Below are 22,853 nucleotides of genomic sequence, written 5' to 3' on the forward strand. Positions count from 1 at the left end.
CAACTGCAAATCTCCAAAGTCTTTTGAATCCTCCTGGAAGCTAAAGGCCTAGTTTCAACATGGTTGGGTTTAGTCACGGGAACAACCTGCTTCTCTGAGGCTGACATTCTGTGTGGTTTGATTTGGTTTTGTCACTGTAACAAAAGTATCTGACACAAACAACCTAAGTAAGGAAAGATTTGTGTACAGAATATTTCAAGGCAGAATAGAATTCAGATGGTGCAAGGCTTTTTGCTGTTTAATTTTTATTTTAGCTAGATTCACATTGGAATAGAGGGCAAGAGACTGGAGAGATGGCTCAGTGGTTATGAGCACCAACTGCTCTTTCAGAGGACCTGGATTCAATTCCCAGCACCCACTCGATGGCTCGTAACCATCTGTAACTCTAGTTCCAGCTAATCTGATGACCTCTTCTTGCCTACGCAGCACCAAGAATACACATGGTAACGGACATACAGACAGAAAAATCATTCATAATTATTAAACTTAAATTAAAAGAGAGTGAAAGTCTGAGGAGAAAGATCTGAAAATCTTGTGGTTTGGGCCAAAAAAAGCTAATATTGGGGTCAAGAAAGACATGATTTCTGAAAAGATCAGTGCTGTTATAAAGAAACTATGTAAAAGCAACAGGACATATCAAAACTGGATAGAGACGACCCACCTTAGTCCCAGGATATAAAAAATAAACACATCCAGAGTCTCCCTTGAGAAGCCAGCCCCTGCAGAGTCCCGGCTTGTACACACTCCCAGGAAATGGGTTGTACCTTACTGTGCTCAGTGGCCCAGGCATGTAGAGGACACTGTGGCTGTGTATCAGAGGAGCCTGCCATTGCTCTAGCTGGCAGCAGGCAGTGGCATCATCAACATGTGACTAGCACAGTGCCTTCATTGGGACTGAGTCCTAGTACTACTGTACACCGTTCCCTCTTCAGAAGCTTGATCTGGGTCTTTTAAAATGACAGTTATATGTATTGTAGCTGTGGTAGAATGTTGTGAATTGGTGGCTTGCTCCATGCAGGGGAAAAATGCAACTCTGAAAATATAAGTTAGAAGGAATTTATTTGGGCTTATGGGGATTTTACAAAATCTATACTTCTTATATCTAAAATAGATTAATATTATACTTAGTATGTCTGAAATAGGCAAATGAATTGTTATTAGTGTACTGCATAGGTACCAAGTACAATGAAAAATAAAAAAGAGTTACTTATCTGTTCTCACAATAATAAGTTCTCTTGCCTTATGTTTGAAGCAGTCTTTTATTGTCAGGATCAATACATGTTATAATTGAAGGACTCATGTCTTGACACAAATAAATAATGCAATGTGTTTTAACTCTTAAGCTGAAATAGAAGAAGCACATAAGAAGAGGATTAGGAAATCTTAGAAGCAGCTGATGCATTAAAGGCCAGGAAAAAAAATAATTGTCTGATATATTGCCAAGAAATACATTTAAAAGGCAATGGCTTATCTTCTTAATTTAAGGCTAAACACAAATTACTTACTAAAATTATTTTAAACAATATAATATACTCAATTAAAATGGTAACTATGGCCTCTATGGTTCATCTATTTTTTTAAATTATATTTAATATGTATGAGTGTTCAGTCGTATCTATGCATGTGTACCCTGTGTGTGCCTACAGATGCCGGAAGACGCATCAGATGCCCTGGGACAGGAAGGAGGTTAAGAGTCATTATGTGGGTGCTGGGAGCCCAGCCTGTGCCCTCTGCAAGAGTAGCCAGTGCTGTTGACTGATGAACCACCTCTTCGGCTCCTATCTCATCTTTCTAGCTCATCATTCAATAAACATTTGTATGAGAGGAATTTTGGAATGTCTTTTAAATTGATCCAGTTTAGATCAATTATACAATGGCTCCTCAAACAACTTATGGGAGCTATATAAAATACATTTCCCAGAATCCTTTGTAATGCAGAATCTACATGGGAGCCATGTGACTTATGCCTTACAGGTGCCTTGTCATAGATTGGTTCCTTTGGTGGTGGTGCATGTCAGCATGGCAGTCTTTTTGTGGGCAAGAATTGGAAGAAAGAAGTATGGATGGTACAGAATCTTCTGGCTAATTTGATGGTAAAATGTCAGACTCTTTATGGGTAACTCTGATGAAGGAAATGCAGATGAAAAAAAAATCATCAGTCTGAGGCAACGGAAGTGAGATTCCAGACAGAGCTGTCTGCTACATCAACTGAGTGTTCTGTTCACTGAGACTACTGGTTAGTTGAGGGGTATTCAACCTACACAACATGGCTCCTTCTGAATTCTGTAGCCAAAAGAACCTTGAAATAATTTCCTTCTTGCTTAAATAGTTGCATTGACTATTTATAGAAATGATAGGTACTGAGGCACATAATTATTCCAGCCAGTAACTGTGGTAGGTACTCCACACACAAAACTGGATTCACGCTCAATTCTTGCTTCCAATGATTTAATCCCAAGCAGTTATACAGAGAACGGCAACAACAGCCATGCAAATTAACAACAGTGCAATTTAATAGGCACATGCTTGTTAAGCCTTCACAAAATAGAACCCCAATAAGGAATAGTGGCCTTGGAGAGTAATTGGATGAAGGGTCATTGTCAAGAAAACAAGCAAATTCTTTTGGATCTTTTTTGTTTGTTTGTTTGTTTGTTTGTTTGAGACAGGGTCTCACTATGTTGCCCTCGCTGGCTTTAAACTTATATAGATGAACCCGTCTCTGCCTCCTAAATGCTAAGATTTAAGGCATATGCCACCATACACAGCCTATTAAAACAGAATAGAAATATCTCATGTGCAGAAAATGGGAGGAATATTAAATCAGAAGGAGTGGAGTGCTCAGATTACAGCATGATATAGCAGCATTGATCCTGCTATAGTGCAAAGGTTTTGCTTTTTAAGGGGAGGATAGAATTGATGTAAGGGGATGGATCAGCTCAACAGGGGGCCTTGCAGTCTACACCCGGGTGTTTAGAGTTGATTTTTTGAGCAGGGGAAATATATGTATATGATGTGTATGTTTATGTCTATGTACACACACACACACACACACACACACACACACACACACACACACACACACACACACACACTATGAAAGAGTACTTGGGCAGCCAGGAAGACTGGGGCTTGGGTGCCACTGAAAGTAGATTATAGGGAAGATTTCAAAGGCCAATGAACTCACCTAAGAGAATTGATGAGGCTGTGGAGCAAGAGATAAAGAGGAAAGGACAGATCAGAGAGATGCTTTGGTTGCTGGCCAATGGTGGGAACCAATAAACACTAGTTGAATGGAATGCAGAGAGCTGGTGTGTGTGTGTGTGTGTGTGTGTGTGTGTGTGTGTGTGTGTGTTGGGGTGATTGATCATTACCAGAGTGTGCTTGGCTCACTGAATAAAAGGAGAGTAAGTGGATGAACCATGTGACCAAGTGCTTGGTCTCTCTTCTATTTGTAAGAACAAAGCATTTGGTAATCTAGTTTGTCAGTATAGTCGTTCATTTTCACCCATCAATTCGCTCATTCATTCAACAAATATTTATTTTAATATTTAAAACATTATTTCCTAGTGATGTGTGTGTGCGTGCATATGTGTATACATGTGTGCTACAGTGTGTGTTAAAAGCTAGAGAACAACTTTTAAAATTTATTATTTTATTGTATGTGTCTGGGTATTTTGTCTGCATGTTTGTCCATGCACCGTGTTCATACCTGGTGCCTGAAGTGGCCAGAAGAGGGCAGAGCGTTGTGAACCACAATGTGGGTGCTAGGAATTAGACATAGCTCATCTGGAAAAGTACCGCTGCTTGTAACTGCAGTTTCCAGTTCCCTTCCCCCAATAATCTTTGTGCATTGTTTCTGTCTTGCCATGGGATCTGAGAATCAAACTTTACCGGTCAGGTGTATGAAGTGTCTTGTACCCACTAGCATCTCCCCAGCCTAACAAATACATACTGAATATCAATGTTGTCCTGGGCACTGGACAGGACAGGCTCCACTACAGAGAGGATTAAATAAAATTCCTTAGGTTAGGTAGAAGACCCCAAAGAAGCCATGAAAGAATGATTAATCACAGTGTCAAAGCACACTCTGATGGACAAGTTCAGGGCACTGTATCAGAGGGGGAGTTAGCAAGTGGGTGGCCAGGAGGGCTGGTGCTGTGTGTTAGTGTGCCTTGCTGGGGTAGTGAGAACACTTGTTTATATTTTTAAAGTCTGCCACATCACCCAGATTTCTTAAGTGCTATTGTTCCTTTATCTTTACGACATCATGCTATGGTGCTATTGGTAGAAAGCTGTCTCTGTGTAGGGAAAGTCCTACCCATTCACTGTCCTGCCGGGCCACTGGCAGCTGTCCCTCTGGTTAATTTTTAACTAGCAAGTGTATCTCTTAGCCCCCACCCTACTTGGAAACATAGTGAGGAAGATGAATTTGAGGTCCTATTTACACATCTCAAGGGAAGAAAGCTGGGCTGTGCTGACAGCCAATCCCATTAGTCACTTTCTGGTGGATTTACTATGTGGTTTGGCTTGTTTTTCAGTGTGGATTCTCTTCGCCATTTGAAAGGAGATACTGTCTTCAGATAAAGGGAATGCTTTCAAGATTTACAGTGACACCAGCCATACTAATTTGCAGAGAAAGGCTCCATGGGTTGCTAGAAAGAACTTTTATGGCCATAATTTGGCCTCGGCTATCATTTTCAAATGGCAGTATCTGCCTCCAGGTGTGCCCAATTAATTGAAGACACTCAGAGTAAAGTACAACATTTAATTGGTCCGGAGCAGTGCTTCTCAAACTATAGATTGCAACTCATTAGTGGCTGTGCAATCAATTTACAGGGCTCTGAAGAGTGTTTATTAAAAGCAGGACTAGAACAGGAAAAGAAGTGAAAACGTCAGAGGATATTACATAAAGAATAGGTTTTTTTCCAAGCTTGTTATTGAATTAATAGATATATGTTATATATATATATGCATACATATATGCAATGCTGTATATACTGAATGAGTGTAGTATGTATCACAGAAGTTTATATGCAGATTTACTCATGATTCTTACAAGCCTGTCATTGTGGCTCATGTGTAGCCTAGAAAGGACAATGTATTACTGCATGGAGCTTCCTGTAACCACAGGTCAAATGTCAAAGGTTAAAGAAGCTTTAAAGGCATAGACATGGAAAAAGTTCTAGCAAAAACTCTTTCTAGTGATATCTTCCATTAACATTCCAGCCTTAACTTAATTTCTTATTATTGTTTTAATGCATTAAAATTATTAAAACTGTCTGGACACATCATTAAACACATTTTATCTTCAAATGCGTTCTGAGAAAAACAAGAGAGTAAAGGCACCTTTATTTTGATAAATCTGCATTTAATACAAGATAGCTCAAACCATTAATGCTTTCCAGGTGTGCTGTTTAGAGAAAGCCTCATTTCTTTTGATGTTTAAAGAATTCTTCAAGTACATATCAAAGATTGATTCATTTTCCTAAACTCACTAAACGTAGTAACCAAAGGAGATTGCAGATTTGTGCTTGAGGTTCTGTTTTCATACCTGACCACTTTGCCTTGTGATCTTTGCATACTTGCCATCATAGCCTCCCTTTTGTCTCATACTTAATTGTTAATGCTATAAATACTGTTATTATTGTATTTACAATATTATATAAATAGTAATCTCTTTAATACAATACACTGAGATTATATTTTCAATCAGAACTTTCCATTATCCTCTAATAAGTAAAAAGTATTAGCTAACACTCTCTTCTAAGCAAAAATGACACACAAGGTTTGGTATGTGCTCCACTGTGCCCTTTCTCTGTTCCTGCTTTGTATTTATCATAACTAATTTAAATTATGACATTTTAGAATTGGCCTCATCCTTTTTATTCTTCATTGTCAGTCTTAATTTTAGACTTTCAATATGATGATTGAACTTAATAAACAAGTGGGGTTTTCTATACAAATCCCCAGGGTTTATTCAACTAGAAAGGAAGTAGATGCTGACTCCTCAGAGCTGTCACATACATCCTGGCTCACATGTAGTTCAAAGAGTTTACATCATTCATGTACGATTGATTGGTATCTTTGGAGGAGCGATTTAGAAAGGTGTGTGTCTCAGCTGGCAAGAGGTGGGTCAGCTAACTTTCAACCACTGTAACACAATGCCCGAGATAATCAACGTTTCCCGAAAGAGGGGGTTGCTCTACTTCATAACTTTGAAGGTTCCAGTCTATGACTGGTTGGTTGCATTTGCTTTGGGCCTGTGGCGAGGCAGTACATCATAGTGAGAGTGTGCAGTAGAGGAAAACTTGTTACCTCATGTCAGAGAAGCAAAAAGAAAGAAAAGGGAATAAGGGATGGTCCATAATCTTCTGAATTTACACTCTTAATGACTGGAGAACTTTCCAGTAGGTCCTAAATGTCCTCCTCAAGGTCTCCGGCACCTTCCTCTAACCCCACCTGGGGACTAAGCCTTTAACACAGGATCTTTGGTTAATATGTATCCAAACCATAGTAGACTAGATGCATAACCCAGGCTGGGTCGATCAGGATGAGCTGACATTGGACACTGGGAGATCTGAACTGAGAGGCTATCAAGGATTCAGGGAAGACTTCTTTTCCTTTTCCTTTTTTTTTTTTTTTTTTTTGAGAGGGAGTAAGGTTTGTTTTATAGCCCAGGTGATCTCAAACTCTTGACCTTCCTGCTTTAGCTTCCTACTATGTGCAACTCAACAAGTCAGTTTTGAAAAGGAAACTGGTGATCTAGAGCTATAGCAGAGAAGCTGAAGGAGTGATGATGCTATGAGCCCTGAAAGAGAGCAGCCTCCCATCCTAGCACTGGGCCCCTGGGCCTATCCTCCTGTTTTCACTCTTTGGACCCTGGGAGATCTTTCAGGAGTAGTCACACTGCTGTAGACTCTGCAAATGTGCCTGATTGGAGGGTTTTTTAAAATCCATTTCTCCCAAAACTGTTCTCTTCACAATGCTCAAGCCTTGATTCATTTCTCTGGGATTCATAGATGTCTTATTTCTTTTCCTCTCTTGTAATTCACCACTAATGTTTTGTTTCTTGTCATATCTGGAAATAGTGAAATAGTGGCCATAATGGAAAACCAAGATGAAAACAGGGGTAAATTATGTTGTAGTTTTAAGCAAAGCTAAACTTAAATGCTAGTCAAAGCTTTTTGATTAGGAAAATTAAAAGGCATTATGTATATGTGACAATCAGATGCATCTTTTTGTCTCTTTTTGCTTCTAGTTAACCATCTCAGAACCTTTGTAAACTCCTCACTTTTGGCCAGTAAATAAAACTAAAGATGTGTTTCTGAAACATATGATTGTGTCAAACAGTTCAGCTTTCTATAGGAATTAATCTTTCTCTGGGTTCTGATCCTTTTGAATAGAATTTGCTTTTAGGAAAGGAATTAACTTCATATTTAAATGAAATGGCCAATAGAATAAGACTTTCTTCTGAGAAAATTCCTATTTCCTAAGAAGTATTATTTCAAATAACTCAGTATGTTGATCATTATTAATGTCATTATAAATATTAGCTCTGTGAGAAGTTTTTCTCTTTTGATAACATTTTTACTCCTCCTAAGTACTGTCAAAAAGCATTTAAATATTTTAGTAGTTTTGTTGGTCTGGTAAACACTCAGAGATAGCTTAATAGTCTGGATCTTTTGCCTTCATAATTAAGATAAGGATGCCTTGACGCTGCGGTAGTCTAAGCATGTCCCCTGAAGTGTACATAGCTGGAAGCTACATTTCAGCCACTGGATGCATCTCTCCATGAGTTCATTAGTGCTGTGGTGTTAGTTGGTTCATTCTTGTAGGAATGGATGTGGGTTATAGGAGTTGTTCTCCATTGCCCCTCTGCCACTGCCACGGGATGGCTCACCAAGAAGACTACCACCAAACAGATGACGGCAAATAGATGGTGAGAAACACACCTGTGTTTTTTTTCTAAATCACTGACTTCTGAAAACTCTGTTAAAGAGGCACGAAGCGGACTAAGGCCCTACAAACACCCAGCTACAACAACATCACTCATAAATAGGACCGAAGTTTAAATCCTTTCATCAGATTCTTTTCGATAATGTAAAACTGTAGATAATTATGACATTAATTGCACTTTGTTCCATACTTCTTGGTGAGGATATAGCAACAATGATTTGGGGGGAAAGGCATTTTTCAATTTCCAACCACTAAAACATTGCAGGACACACATTTCCCACCGGGCAGTGCTCCCTCTGCCTTTTGCTGGTCAAGAACTATATATTGCTGTACTTGCAGTATCCATTTCTAATTCAGATTTCAACTATGTCATAGGCCTTATTTGTACTTAATGCTATTTTTAGTTTTGAAACTCCCATCTATTCTTTAGTATACTGGATACAAGTAAAAACCTCTTTCTCTAACACAGAAGTCCTTTGAAAATAAGAAACAGAGATATAAATGGCAAATATTTGCATGGGGCTATAAAGTTAGGAGATATGATATGCTGTTGTTTACTTGTTATGAAACATGTTTGCATTGTGCCCACATGGAGCGGAACTCGTAGACCGGAAGGATGAGATGATTAGAAAGAGATAGGTAAGCATCCGTTAAAAGGTGGCTGTTTGCAGTTTATTGTGCACAAATGATCATGTGATCTATTGAGCTACTTCTGTGGTTTTCAACCTTGCCCTTGATTGCAAGGTTGGGAAAGCAGACCCTCGTCACCTCTTGAGTGTTGCTAGTTAAAACAGCTAGGATTTAACTCCAGGAGATCCTCAAAGTATAGTTGGTAATAGAACCACACTGAAATGAGCTGTGTTAATGGGACTGATAGAATCTATTATATCAGCATGTTTGAAATAATTATATTCCTCTACATGGACGTTTCTGAAAAAGTAGCTTTGCACATACCAAAGAAACAGAGACAGAGTGTTCTCCGTTCATTTTTATTCGCAGCCAAAAATGTTCATTGTCATAAAATATCCCTGCAGCCCAACAAAACAAGTTGTTATGATTGGTCCATCCTACCTATAAGCATACTATCCAGCATGCATCTCCGCTCACCGTCTTGGTTGTCAGCTTGACACACTATTAGCCTGGCCTGTGGGGTGTGGCCTTGATTGCTAATTGATGTAGGAGTCTCCAGGCCACTGTGAGCAGTGCCATCGTTAGGCAGGTGGTCCTGACCTGTGTAAGACATGTGGCTGAGTAAGCCAGAAGCATCAAGCCAGTAAGCAGCATCTCTCCATGGCATCTGCTTCAGTTCCTGCTTCCAGGATCCTACCTTGAGTTCCTGACTTGGCTTCCTTGATAATGGATTAGGAACTGTAAGCTAATAAACCCTTCTCTTCATACATTGCTCTTGGTCATGGTGTTTATTGCAGAAACAGACAACAAATGTCTGACAATCTTACAGAAAAGACTGTGTCCTCTAATGGTATTGAGAAAGTGTTTAATGTATGTGACTGAATGGACCTCTTTCCCCCCCCCCCCCCCCCCGGAAAATGTTAGAAGCTAGAGAGCAGAAAAGCAGGTTCTCTGAACCGCAGCTGCCGTAGAACAGGCACAATATCCACCGAAAGGACAATAGAAAGCTGTGTACTGTGGCTTACACCTGTAACTTTAACACTTGGATGTCTGAGGCAGGAGGATTGTCAAATCTGAGGCAGGCTTGAACTGTTGTGAAACCTTGTATCAAAAACGAAAACTAACCAAACTTAAGCAAAACAACAAACAGAATAAAACTAAGAACAGCCACAGAACCCGAAATGCTCTATTTAAGGATTCTATAGAAAAGAATCTTCTGGAAGGGTCTGGGCTTTAAGATGATCATTTTAATGTCATGGCTTTTATTTTGTATTTTTATTGACAATAAAGTAGGTGAACTTTGCAGCGACAAAGTCCCCATTTAAAAAAAGGAGAGAAAGGCACTGCTTTAAGGCCTGTTTAAATTGAGAGTTGAGAGCTTGCCAAAGGACAAGTCTAGGATTCCCCTGCAGCAGTAAATACTGATGTGGATTAAAGGAAAAGGCGTTTCCTAATGTAGATTTTTATAAACTGGAGGCAGAAGATGCAGTAACATTAGCATGAGCTATGACTCCAAGAGAAACTCTATTGGGAGCATCATACATGGGGGACCAGAGTTTAAGCCTGAAAAGGAGCTAATGGGTCCAAAAGCTTTGCTTTAACCGGAGGCAGTCAGTCCTCTGTGGCCTCTGTTTGTGTGGTGCACACGTAAAGAGAGTGTTCATGTTTCCAGCAGGAGCAGTGTCTTTCCCTGACTTATGGTGGAGAGTTCACTGCTCAGGCGCCTTTGTTCAGACATTTCCATTTGTTCTCAGGATCTGACAAGGAGTATTTTTAAAGTGGCTGTGAACCCAATGTACTTTTTGGTAGCTTAACCAATGCAATGCAAATGAGCACCCCCAAATATTCCTCCCTGAGCAGAATTTAAGGCATGGAGGTTGCCTGGAGAGCTTATTTGCATGCCAATCCCTTTGGTCTTCCTACTCAGAGTTACATCACTTGGTAGCTAGAGCTCACTTCAGGGAGTACATTAGGAACTTTGACAATCATGATCCTAGAATGAGGGCCTCCTCCCCATCTATGATACAGTGCTCTTACCACTCCTTTCTTCTGTAGGTGGGATTTCCCAGAATCAATAAAGCTTTTTGGGTTTTGGTTTTCTTTCTTTCTTTCTTTCTTTCTTTCTTTCTTTCTTTCTTTCTTTCTTTCGTCTAACTGCTCTAATCTCCCCTTTGTTTTACTTGCATCAAAAATCCACAGCATATAAAAAATTCTAGGATATTTTAAATTTTTATGAAGTATGCTCCTTGCCAGTGATCGTCTCCTATGACCAAAGCCAAGCAGACAATTAAGAACAAGGAACAATGAGAGGTCACTCCTGTTCCCATTGTTGTTACTTTTACTCATGTTTCTAGAAAATTTTAGAAAAGATTTCGGGGCCTTGTTTCATTCATCTGTGAGCAAATGGGCATCTCCATTGTGTTTATTAGCAGTTGTGTGTTTGCATTGTGCCTTTTGCAGTAGTTTCTACTCTGCTTGCTCAGAGCTCATTATGTGTGGCAAAGTTACCATCAATAACCTGAGGTTTAACATACACTTGGCATGCCTTCCCAAACCCTGGGCAAGAATTGGGCTTCTGACCACTGTAACTTGCTCATCTAACTGGAAATGTCTGCTGGTTGTGTGTCTGGAAGCTGAGTTCTCTGAATTGAGAGAAGCTTTTGGAGTCACAGATATGCTTTTATTGGTGTGTATCTAAAGTTGACAACTTTTGATGTTAAAAATAAAAATATATCCATCATAAGAAAATCATAACATCATTGTAACTTTTATACATGACAGTAGTTTGACACTTTCTTTGTAATGTGAAAGCAGGAATAGAAAGAAAGAGGCAGGGGGAAAAAAGGCTAAGGCTTTAAAACTATACACAAGACCAATTAATCAATAAGAATTATACCCACATAATGAGTTGAATATAGACTTCAGTGTTTTCTTAAAGCTCTGCTAAATGACAATGGAATAATATAAGAATAACCCAGAAAGACAAAAGGGGCAGCTGCTGACTAGAGATATCATTCAACATGTGGAAGCAGAGCCAGTTTTGGTGGCTGATGCTTGTCACCCACATGGCTCAGGGGCCTGAAGCAAAAGGCCTGTTGTGAAGTTGAGGTTACCCTGTGAGTAAAGTCTGACACGAGACTCTGTCTCTGAAGTGCAGGTGCTTTACCCTATAGCTGCTTATGCCCTCAGTAGAGGATGTAAGTCAAATTGAAACTGCCTGGGACAAGGGTTAAGTTGCTCCACTTAGCTTACTGAATGAGACATTTCAAAAGTGTGACTTTGTTCATTCCAGGAACAATAGGACTGATGAGGGAATTTTGTTGCTTTTATAGCTGGTAAACACAGTAATATGTTCCACTTAAAATAGTTCCAGGTAAAAATATCTATAAATATACCAATTAAACTTCCTTTCAGGAGCAGGGGAGATGGTTCAGCCCATGCAGTGGACTTGGGTTCAATTCCCAGCACCCACATGATGGCTCAGAACCATCTGTAACTCCATTTCCAGGTGATCCAGGGCCTTTTAAAGATCTCCACAGGCACTCTGAACATGTGGTAGACATACATACATACATACATACATACATACATACATACATACATACATGAAAAATACTCATACATATAAAATTAAAATATATAAATACAATGTACACCAAGAATATAGAAGGGCACACAATGCATCAGGTAAGGTATTTGGGGAGTCTTATGTGGGTCTTTAACATCTGTGTGTTAATAAAACATCATACATAAGCAAGGCAAGACTTCAAAGAAAAGCACTGAACTAAAATATGCTACATTCAAATCGTAGACACTGGTGCCCACTTAACACTTCAAATTGGCTGAAAGTATTATTTGATAAACTGTCAATAGGAAACCAACACAAAGATATTGATCCATAGATACATGCTATCAGTGGTGAGGATATAGAAGATCCTTTAGGAAGCTCCTATACAGCATATAATGGCTGAACTATTTCTACACATAAGCTTTGACTCACAGGTTTACAATTGGGAAGTCTAAATTTCCCTTCTATTTTGACACATCATCCCATAAAATTTAAAGTAATATTCAAATACGCAGAAGCATCTGTAGCACTTCTGTTTTCACTTAGGAAAGAACAAATTCCTTGTGATTGTCTAGGGAAAACTTGGGCTATCTCAGGTATGCTTTCAAGATGCAAGGATATAGTCTTGGCTTTGATGTTTAGAGGGACAAGTATCAAAGTCTACTGAGTTTGAATGCTTGATTAGGATGAGGTCAAAGGATGCTACAGATGGTGTCTGTACTCGATTTGACCATTTAGGATCATGATGCACCTATGTATGCAAGGAGCTATAATGTTTAATTTTAAGCAGCATGACTGGATGCTCAGAGAGGTCTTAAAAGATTATTTCCGAGTATATTCGTGAGAGTGTTTGCAGAAGGTATTGGCATTTTTGTCAGGGAGATGGTCCAGTAAAGCTGGTGGTGTGGTTATAGTTTTAGCTCAAAGTCCTCAGAGCCGGGAGAGCCTGTGAAGTAAGCCCTATGCTACTTGACTCCTTAGGGCAGAAAAAGAGAAGCCAGAGTGTCTCTGGATGGGGTGAGATGGGTGGGTGTTCCAGCTCAAACAGGGACTAAGCTTCCTCTTCCTCCTGTTTCTGAGACATTGCCCATAATCCTAAGAGTGGATCCCATGTGATAAATTTCCTTCTGTATTATTTTCTACTTTTGTTTTCTGGGAAACTTTGATGAATATAGGAGCTATCATTATTGGAGAGAGTCCATAGTTTGTTCCCAATAAAAATAATTAAATAATAAAAACATAACCTACAGAAGCTTGTCATCTTGGCAGATGATATGACCAAGGCTATACAGAGAAACCCTATCTTGAAAAACCAAAACCAAAACAAAACAAAATAACAATAAGTATAAATTTTGTATACTGTACAAAAATAAAGGTTTAAAAAGCATGAAATGAAATCATGCCTAGTAATTAGTGTTTCTCCATCCCATCTTACTTCAGAGTGATCCAAGTAGCCTGAAAGGACCTATCAGTTCCCTTGTATTAGTACTATGAACCCAGTACCCCAGTTACCTAATGGCCCCGGGAGACACCCATGCAGCCTATTACAAAATGTAAATGGTGATTGAAACAAATTTTGTGGAAATGATGATTTAATTTAGTTAAACACATATTTTCATTTTTATAATCTTAAATATTTAGTGGAAGTAACATTAGCTTATTCTATCAATAAACCTCCAGAAGCTTATGAATTGTGCACTGACATAGAATAAAAATGTAGTCTTCTGTGTTAATTAATGCTGATAATGCAGAGGAGACAGAATTTGTTTTATTAAACCAACAATAATAAATTAGTCTTATTTGCAAAAGACTTGCTGAATTATGTAAGCTGAATGAATTATGGAATTCCTAAAATAAAAATTAGTTGAATTAAGAACCCTTTTTTAGTACATTTATGTGATAGAGAGTTCAATTTCCTTAATATTTGGGAGTTGTAAGAATATTCAATCTTATAAACATATCTGGAACTCAATCATAATAGAGGTCTTTTAATTTAAGAGATTTTATAATCTAATTTACAAGACAAGAAAGTATTTGCACAATATTTTTAGGACCTTTCTGAAATATATATACAAACATACAAAGAAGACACAGAAATGTATTTAGATGTTTGGAAAAGAGCCTCTGTAACCCAAATTTTACAGTTGTCATAGATTATCCTTAAATATGGAAATACAGAATTTACCAGTCTGTGGTCTGCTTCCCATTGGGTATGAAATTCTGAATTGATTGGAGCACAGCATAGACAAATAGACAAAGAAATGCCCTGAACTTGTCCCTCCTTCTTTAAGGCAAGTCAGCAAAGTGAGTCCTGTGGGCCATGGAACAGGCTGGAGCTAAGGATGCTTCCTGTGGTTTTATTTATTTTTTATTATTTTTTAAAGTATATTTATTAATTTATTCATATTACATCTAAATTGTTATCTCATCCCTTGTATCCTCCCGTTTCTCCCTCCCTCCCATTTTCCCCTTACTCCCCTCCCCTATGACTGCGACTGAGGGGGACCTCCTCCCCCTGTATATGCTCATAGGGGAGGGGAATAAGGGGAAAATGGGAGGGAGGGAAGAATGGGAGGATACAAGGGATGGAATAAACATTGAGATGTAACAAGAATAAATTAATAAAATAATTAAAAAAAGAATTAGGACTCTTACACAAACTCTGGTGCCCCATATTTGACCACGTGCCCTGGATGGGGAGGCCTGGTGGCACTCAGAGGAAGGATAGCAGGCTACCAAGAAGATACTTCCTGTGGTTTTAAAAGGCTCAAATAGATCAAGTCACTATTTGGGCAAACTCTCTATAGTCTCCAAATTCTAAAATATAATTTGGCCCTTCACACAAAACATTGCCTGCCTGTGTCTTGGAGTAACCCAAATGGTCTTGGGGGAATTTGGATTCTTATTTTACAAAATCACTATCAGGAAGGGTGTTCAGTTTTTGAAAACCAGAATAAGCCCTGAATCCCACATGAAAAGCTCCCCAGTTTAGAAAGTTAAGACTTTTCATTTGTAAGAGCTTAGAGAGGAAAGGGAAAGCTTCTTAACATTCAGGAGAGAGTCTGTCCCACAGTGGCTTGCTGGAAGAAGAGGACCAGCCCTATTTCACACCCAGGGAAATCAGAATGCAGGATTGTGCTAGGATGGGATAGACAACTTGTGCTTGGAAGAGGAAAGAGGGCATAAGCAGAGAGGAGCCTTGGTGACTACTCCAGCTCCATGAAGACCAGCTAGGTCTTCAAACTCTCCACAGCTGGGCTGGATCCCGCAGGGTGTCTGAGCTGAGGGCTCTGGTGACCTGTACTCCTTTGTTCAAAGACCTGTACTCGCTCTTTCCTGAGCTGGCTGGAACAGGCTGAGACCACTCATCACAATGGGACATCAGATACTTGTAGAGTCTTATTTAAACTTCCCCATGTGGACACTCCTTTTTGTCATGTCCCAGACAGTGAGGGTATACACAGTGGTAGGGTTAGTGTGCTGAATCCCAGAAGGAAGGCCAGGGCACAGACCCAAAAAGCTCATATGGTATCTAGGTAGGGCTGAGCCAAAATGAAGCTTTCTTCCATCCCATCTCTGATAAAATGAGGATGGCCTCAAGGGATTGTTGCATAGATTAAAAGGAAACATAAAAATGAAATGCCCAGCACAGGGCCCACTCAATAAACATTAGTTAGTAATGATTTCTACAAGCAACTTTAAAATTAAATTTCTTGGTAAAGTGAAAGCTATGTGGAAATTGGCACTTCACTTACCTCATAGAAAAACCGTCTCAGTTCATTGTGTGCTACAGAATCCCTGAGACTGACTAGCACAATATGAATATTATTATATGTTATGGATTGTATTTACTTATGTTTTTATTTATTTATTTTGAGATGAGATCTTACTATGCAGCTCAGGCTGGCCTTGAACTTACAATCTTCTTCCTCAGCCTCTTGAGTACTGGGATTTCTGGCAGGTGCCATCATGGCTAGCTAAACTGATTAATTTATAATGAACAGGAATTTCCTGGCCTGGTGTTCTAGAGATCATTATCAAGATGCTCATATCTGCGATGACCTCCCTGTTCCGCCATAACAGCACGGAAGCATACTGTGGCAGGTAGGCAGAAAGAAAGGAGAAGAAGCCGTCTGGTCTTTCTGTACCAGAACTCCCACCATAGAAATTTCCCAGCTCCTAACACTGCTACAATGGCAATGACATTCCAGTGTGAGTTTGTAGAGAAAAAAAAAAAAAAAAAAAAAAAACATTGAAATCTGAGCAGAAGCCTTCCTGGTTACATTAATCTGCAGCAACTCCATCTACATGGGTTTCGTCAGATGTAATAGATTCAGTGGGGGTGATGACATTTGAAGTGACGGTGCTCTGAACTGAGAGGGGAAAATGTATCTTAAAAAGTATATAGAAGCTAGGACAAAGCCAGTGTAGTAAGAGATGCAACTGTTTGAATGAAGAACGGCTTCGGGTAATCTCCCCAGGATTTTCTACTTTAACTTGGCTCCTCAATATGTGCCCCCACCCCACCCCACCAAAGACTTCAGTTCAAAAGCTCTTTGTTCTTACTAGGTGATCTTCATAGCTATTATCAAATCAGCCTTCTAAGAAAAGATGTTCTGTAGACTAGAAGATTCTTGTCAATTGTAAAAGACATGCTTCATTGAAGACATACAAGACTTGACTATGAACCTTTAATTTCCTGACGGATCACAGATTATCATCAGGTCATGCATGCTTTGGGTTCTTAAGAGAGTGTGGCTGCAACACTGATGTTTAGGGATTTACAGGGTGACTCGCGTTTTATAGAACACTGTGGTGGTTTGAAGGAGACTTGTCCTCCACAGTCTCCTGTATTTCAACACTGGGTCTCTGTTAGTGGTGCTGTCTGGGTAGGTTATGGGACGTTTAAGATGGAGGCCTTGCTGGAGGAAATATTTTTATAATATTAGAATTGCCACACAAGCCACCCGAGCACCAATCACAGAAAGATATTGATGGTTTATTAGAACACCACACCCTAAGACAGGTTATGTCCAGGGACACAGAAAGAACTAGGGAGCCTAACTGTGACATTGGTCTGCTTATGAGGCAGGGTTATAAGAAAACCCGTAACCAGGTAACAGCCAGGTAACCAGGTTGGAAGCAAGAGGGAGGGCAGCATCACATCATTTTGATCAGTTAAACACATGAAGAAACAATTTTGTTCTAGCACAATGTCCAGGTGGCTAGACAAAGCATTTTACGCTGATTGGCTTGGATTTAGCTTTCCAGGTCTCAGGGAGTAAGGAACATAGCAAGATGTTGCGGCCTTAACTCTAATGGAACATCATTTATCTTTAACCCAAGCAGAACATGCATTTAGCATCTGTTGTTTTATTCTAAGCAGCAAGTATCGAACCTTCCCAGTCTCAGGCACATAGAGCCTGAGAACTTGAACCAGATTTCACCTTATGATCAAAATGGAGACTTGGAGTCAAGATGGTTTCTACTATGCTAAGAGATGGTGTTAACATAGGAACTACAGTCATGCTAGGAACTAAAGTATCTCTCAAGGGAGGGCCTACAGAGTTTAAGCAGGTTATGACAGTATGCCACTGGGGCCTGACTTTGAATGTTTATAGCCTTGCAGTTTTCCCTCTGCTTTCTGTGTATGGTTGAGATGTGATCTCTCAACTTCCTGCTTCTGCTTTCACCCTTTTCCTTCCGTAATGACAACATCCCTCTGGAACCATAAGCTGAAATAAATTCTTCCTTAAATTGCCTTTGGCCATGGGACTAAATTACAGAAGCAGCAGCAGCAACAAAAGTAACTAATACAGGCACCATGCTGCAATCTAGGACGGAATTAACATTGTGATGGAAAACAATATCGTCTATAGCAAACCATCATAGTATATGGCCAATGCTGAAACCTACAACCTACGTGTTGCGTGGGTCTGTGAACTCCAGGAGTGTGATAGAGGACTGCTCTGCAAGTTTTCTCTTCAAAAGACTTTCCTTCCTCTTTCAGACCTGCAGAAAAAGATTTCCCTTCATTTGTAATCTGGTTTCTTTACTCTTCAAAAGATATTTGGTTTTTAAGCAGTTTCTTTGAACTGGTTAAAATATATTTAACTGTGTTAACTGTGATTAAATGTATTATTTTGATACTTATTAAGGCCAAGGAATGCTCTTTTCAGAACCATACAATATTTATTATGACATTTTTGTCTGCTTGTTTTATTTTTGAGAAAGGGTTTTTCTATGTAGCTTTGGCTTTCCTGGAACTCACTCTTTACACCAGGCTGGCCTCAAACTCAGAAGTCTCCTTTCCTCTGCAATGTTGAGATTAAATTTTAATGTACGTGCCCAATTGTTTCATGGCCTTCTCAACAAAGGAGAAAGACTCAGCTCCAAGGCCAGCAAAGACAGTGAGGTGTTCAGAGAGCAGAGACTACTCAGTGAAGACATTGAGAGTAGGGAGAATTGTTCTGAACTCACATTACAGGAGTCATGGCTAAGACCAGCTGTCGTGATTAGACATCAGGAGTAAATCTCTCTAAATCGCCGTAGCAGTATCTTACTAATCCTGGGCTGTGCAATCTTGGCAAGGATAAGAATTAAGGTTGAGGTCAAGCTCTAAGAATCCTGAATTTGGTCAAGGCAGAAGTCTTTGTTACCTATCTTGCTTATAATAAATATTATTTTATAATTCATACACAATCATTTTCTTATCTGTATGAGAAATATGACTTTATGTTTCCCTGAAAATTATCTTTTAAACCTTGTAATTATATCCTATTGGAAAATTGTCATGAACTATTTGATCTCATTGAAAGCTGTCTCTAGAAGCAAGGTTCCTCTATACCCCTGCTTTCTCTCATTTCAGACCATTGTTTTTCCCAAAGCATCCTCCAAGACCCCTAGTGTTGGGGTATGGGTTACCTCCAACAAGAAGGAAAGAGTAAAGAAAAACAGTTCGAGTGAAACCATTTCTTTGAAAAAACAGAAAGTAAACCATTTCCAACAGAAGTGCCCACAGTGGGGAAGAGGAGCCTGAAGTTCAGCTACAGAGAGCTTAGCCATGGAGAGAAAGCTCAGTCTGGAACTCCAACTGATCCCTCAGCTTTCCTGGTTGGTTTCTGCAGAATGTCCTGAACACCTGATTGGATAATGAGATCTCTGTGTATTGTTATGGTTCTTCACTTGGAAGCCAGACCAAATGGGACATTCTGTTCTGCTGGGACACTTTACTGGGAATTCCTGATGAGTACATCAATGGGGCTCCTTGAGTTGGTTTCTGGGATGTTCTGAACACCCAATTTGATGACATTTTGCTACCTATCTACATACATACCTATCCGCCATCTTCCTCTTCCTCATCTGTCTATATCTACCTATCATAATCTATCTAGCTATTACCTTTTTAAATCTCTTTCTATGTCTTCTTTTACTCTGGCATGCTATATACTTAGCTCATTCACTTAAAACAAAAAGTATGGTCATTGTTGATGATTATTGGAACCAAACAGAATAAGCGCAGAGGAAACATTTACTTTTAGAGTTTAGCAAACATATCCAGGACATGTATTAACTAAATCATCCTTTGGAAAGTCCTTGATTCTCAACACTATGAAGAACAATGGTTACTCAACAATGGTTAAAATATTAAAATATTCAGGGAATATATTTTATAAGCAATAGAGCAGCAAAAATAGCACATCATTTTTCATTGTGTATTCATCAAGCTAAAGTTTTTAATTAAAAGAAGAAAAAGGGAGAAGACGCTACTATGGGTAACTCATGCACACATTGGATGCTTATCCAAGATGAAAATCTTAGGGAATAGAGATTCTGAAATGTTAATCATGCTATTTCCATTTAGTAAGAAAATAGTTACCATGGGAATGATGTACTTGCATACTATTTCAGCTTCTAAAATGGATGCATTCAGTTGATGTTTGTTCTTGACATAGTTCAAATGAGAACCTGGCTCACACAGATCAGGGCATTTTATGTTAGAATCATTGTGAGGATCTATTTATATATCTATAACATATATGTAATGACACATTGGATGATGGTGATGTTTTAAGATGTTTCTCATTTGTGGTAAAATAAATTGAGGCTGTCCTAATTTTGGATAAGTTTTATTTTGGGGGAGGGTTGTCTATGTAGCTTTGGCTGTCCTGGAACTCCCTCTGAAGACCAGGCTGACCTTGAACTCATATAGATCCACCTGCCTCTGCCTCCTGAATTCCTGGATTCTTTTAGGAATTTTTACAACTTATATATGTGTTTCCCCCCTAAACTGAGCTATATTATGTGGACCATCTCTCTAGTGCACACATGCAATTTGAGACAGGATTTAGTTATGTATTCCAGGTTGATTTTGAACACGAGGTCCTCTGCCAAGGTTTTCTAAGTGTTGAGATTATAGGCATGTGCTAAAATATTCCTCTCTGTCTCTGTCTGTCTCTGTCTCTGTCTGTCTCTCTCTCTTTCTTGATGGTAGGTGTTAGAATATTATATCTTGGTGTGGTTTTACATCCATGAAGACTGATCAATTAAAATTTGTTGATGAAGATATTGACTCCCAAATCAGAAGACTCTGAGAATATGGGGTCCCAGACTTAAGACTAGAATCCCTAAAGCTTTTCTGATCCCAGAGGCCCCAGTCTCAAGAACTTAGTTCCCCATTGCCTATCCCTATCCATCCTTGGGACATGTGAGGGCACAGGTTTAGAGAGCTGGCATGGATGAAGCTGGTGTCTATCTCTCTTGCTTTTGTAGGACACCACCCCCCGTGCCAACCTCACTTTACTTTTTATCTTGTCAGCATTACATACTTTCCTCACTCTTCTCCATCTATTTTATGCTCTGTCCAAAAACAATCACTCATCTCAGCCAAGGAATGTATTGATCCTGGGTAAGTAAGTAACTATTAATTTTATGGTTTGAGCTCTAATGTACCTTAGGGGATAAGACTAGATTGTTTAAAGCATGCCTTCTAAGTTGTTCTGCAGCTCAGCAAAGGGCTGTTTAAATATTTACAAGCAAATGCAAGGCTGAAAGACCCATAGCAAAGTGGTATGTGATAGAAAGTGCAGTGATAGAAACTGGGCTTGGAAATCAAGGTCCAGCTCCCCACCAATTAGCCATAGGACTCAGGCAAAATCAAAGAAATACCCAGACAGCACAGAGGTTAAATTGGAAAGGAAAAAATTATTCAAGATTATTACAAGAAATAGGAAAAAGACCTCAGTATGGAACTGCGTTTAATTGCTAGGAAGGCATGGGCAGGTAGGATTAATGGCCAAAGAGTAGGGTTTGGGGCATGGCTAGATAATCACTTAGAGGAAGTAGTTTGATAAAGAGGATTCTAGCTCAAGTGACTTAATAGAGTGGCCATGCAGGAGGGCAAGGTGATCAGGTATCAATCACCTTGATCATACAAAGAAGGTGTCATTAGAGACTGGGAGGGATGCTTCTTGCCCAACTGATAAATTGTACTTTCAAGGAAATGCACAGAGGGACTTAGAGAAGACTCAGGAATGTGACTACAGTTTCATGAAGCAAAGAAGCTTTGCCAATCACCCCATCATTACCACAAAATGAGTGGGCTACACTGTTCCTGGGACACAGTACTTGCAAGAATTTAAGACAGATCTAGATATCAGAGTAGAAAAAATGACACAAGCCAGCATCTTCATCATCCAAGTTTCTAGCCTGGGGGCCTGCAATCCCATAAAGCTTTTTACCATAGTCTCAGGCTTGTGAGTCAGGCTCACACAATAGAGAATGCAAAGGAATGGAAGAGCTCCCTTCCAAAGCACATCTTGAGTAGGTTGCTTTGCTAAGGTGGCAGGCATGGAAGCACAGCTCCATGTTGTTGTCCTCAAGAAACATGAGGAGTTACCTTAATCTTTTAGGGACCCCTGCTCAGGATTTGTGGCTTTAACACAGAATCTCAGGACTGGCCAGTTTGAAGCAGATAATAGTTTTATTAACGAAACTTTAGGCTGGGGAGACGGCTTGGTGGACAAAGTGATTGCCAGGCAAGCTGAAGACCTAAGTTTGAACCCCTAGAAGTCACATAAAAGCCAGCTAGGGTAGTGTGCTAGGTAGTTTTATATCAACTTGACACAGGCTAAAGTCATCTGAGAGGAGGGAACATAATTAAGAAAATGCTCCCTTAAGATGAGCCTATAGGAAAGCATGCAGTGCATTTTCTTAATTAGTGATCCATGGGGAAGGGCCCAGCCCATTTTGGGTGGTGCCATACCTGGGCTAGTGGTCCTGAGTTCTACAGGAAAGCAAGATAGCAAGCCAAGAGGAGAAAGCCAGTAAGCAGCATTCCCCACGGCCTCTGCATCAATTCCTGCCTCCGGGTTCCTGCCGTGTTTGAATTCTTGTCCTGATTTCCTCTCGTGATGAACAGCAATGTGGTAGTAAGTCTAAGGCAAATAAACCCTTTCCTTCCCAACTTGCTTTTTGGTCATGGTGTTTCACTGAAGCAATAGAATCCTTAACTAAGACAGACGAGGAAAGAGAATTAGAATCTAGGCCTTGCTAGCCAACCAAGTCTAGCTGAAACGGTGACCTCTGATATCCTTGTCTCAAAAGATAAGGTGAACAGTGATGTTGACATGTGATGTTAACCTCTGGCCTCCCCGTGAGCATACATGAATAAGCATACCTGTACACACATGTGCATATA

At 39.6% G+C, this 22,853-nt stretch overlaps 1 protein-coding gene across 1 annotated transcript in view; it reads right to left on the reverse strand.

Moving 5' to 3' along the window:
• Positions 1-22,333, reverse strand: part of Nbea (neurobeachin) — a 657,568-nt gene extending 635,235 nt beyond the window's left edge. Inside the window, exon 1 of the mRNA XM_051157177.1 lies at positions 22,329-22,333. The gene's annotated coding sequence lies outside the window, so the exon portion shown is untranslated. The remainder of the gene's footprint in view (positions 1-22,328) is intronic.
• Positions 22,334-22,853: the final 520 nt, after the last annotated feature.

Source organism: Acomys russatus, chromosome 15 (assembly GCF_903995435.1).
Source record: "Acomys russatus chromosome 15, mAcoRus1.1, whole genome shotgun sequence".
Lineage (NCBI taxonomy): Eukaryota > Metazoa > Chordata > Mammalia > Rodentia > Muridae > Acomys > Acomys russatus.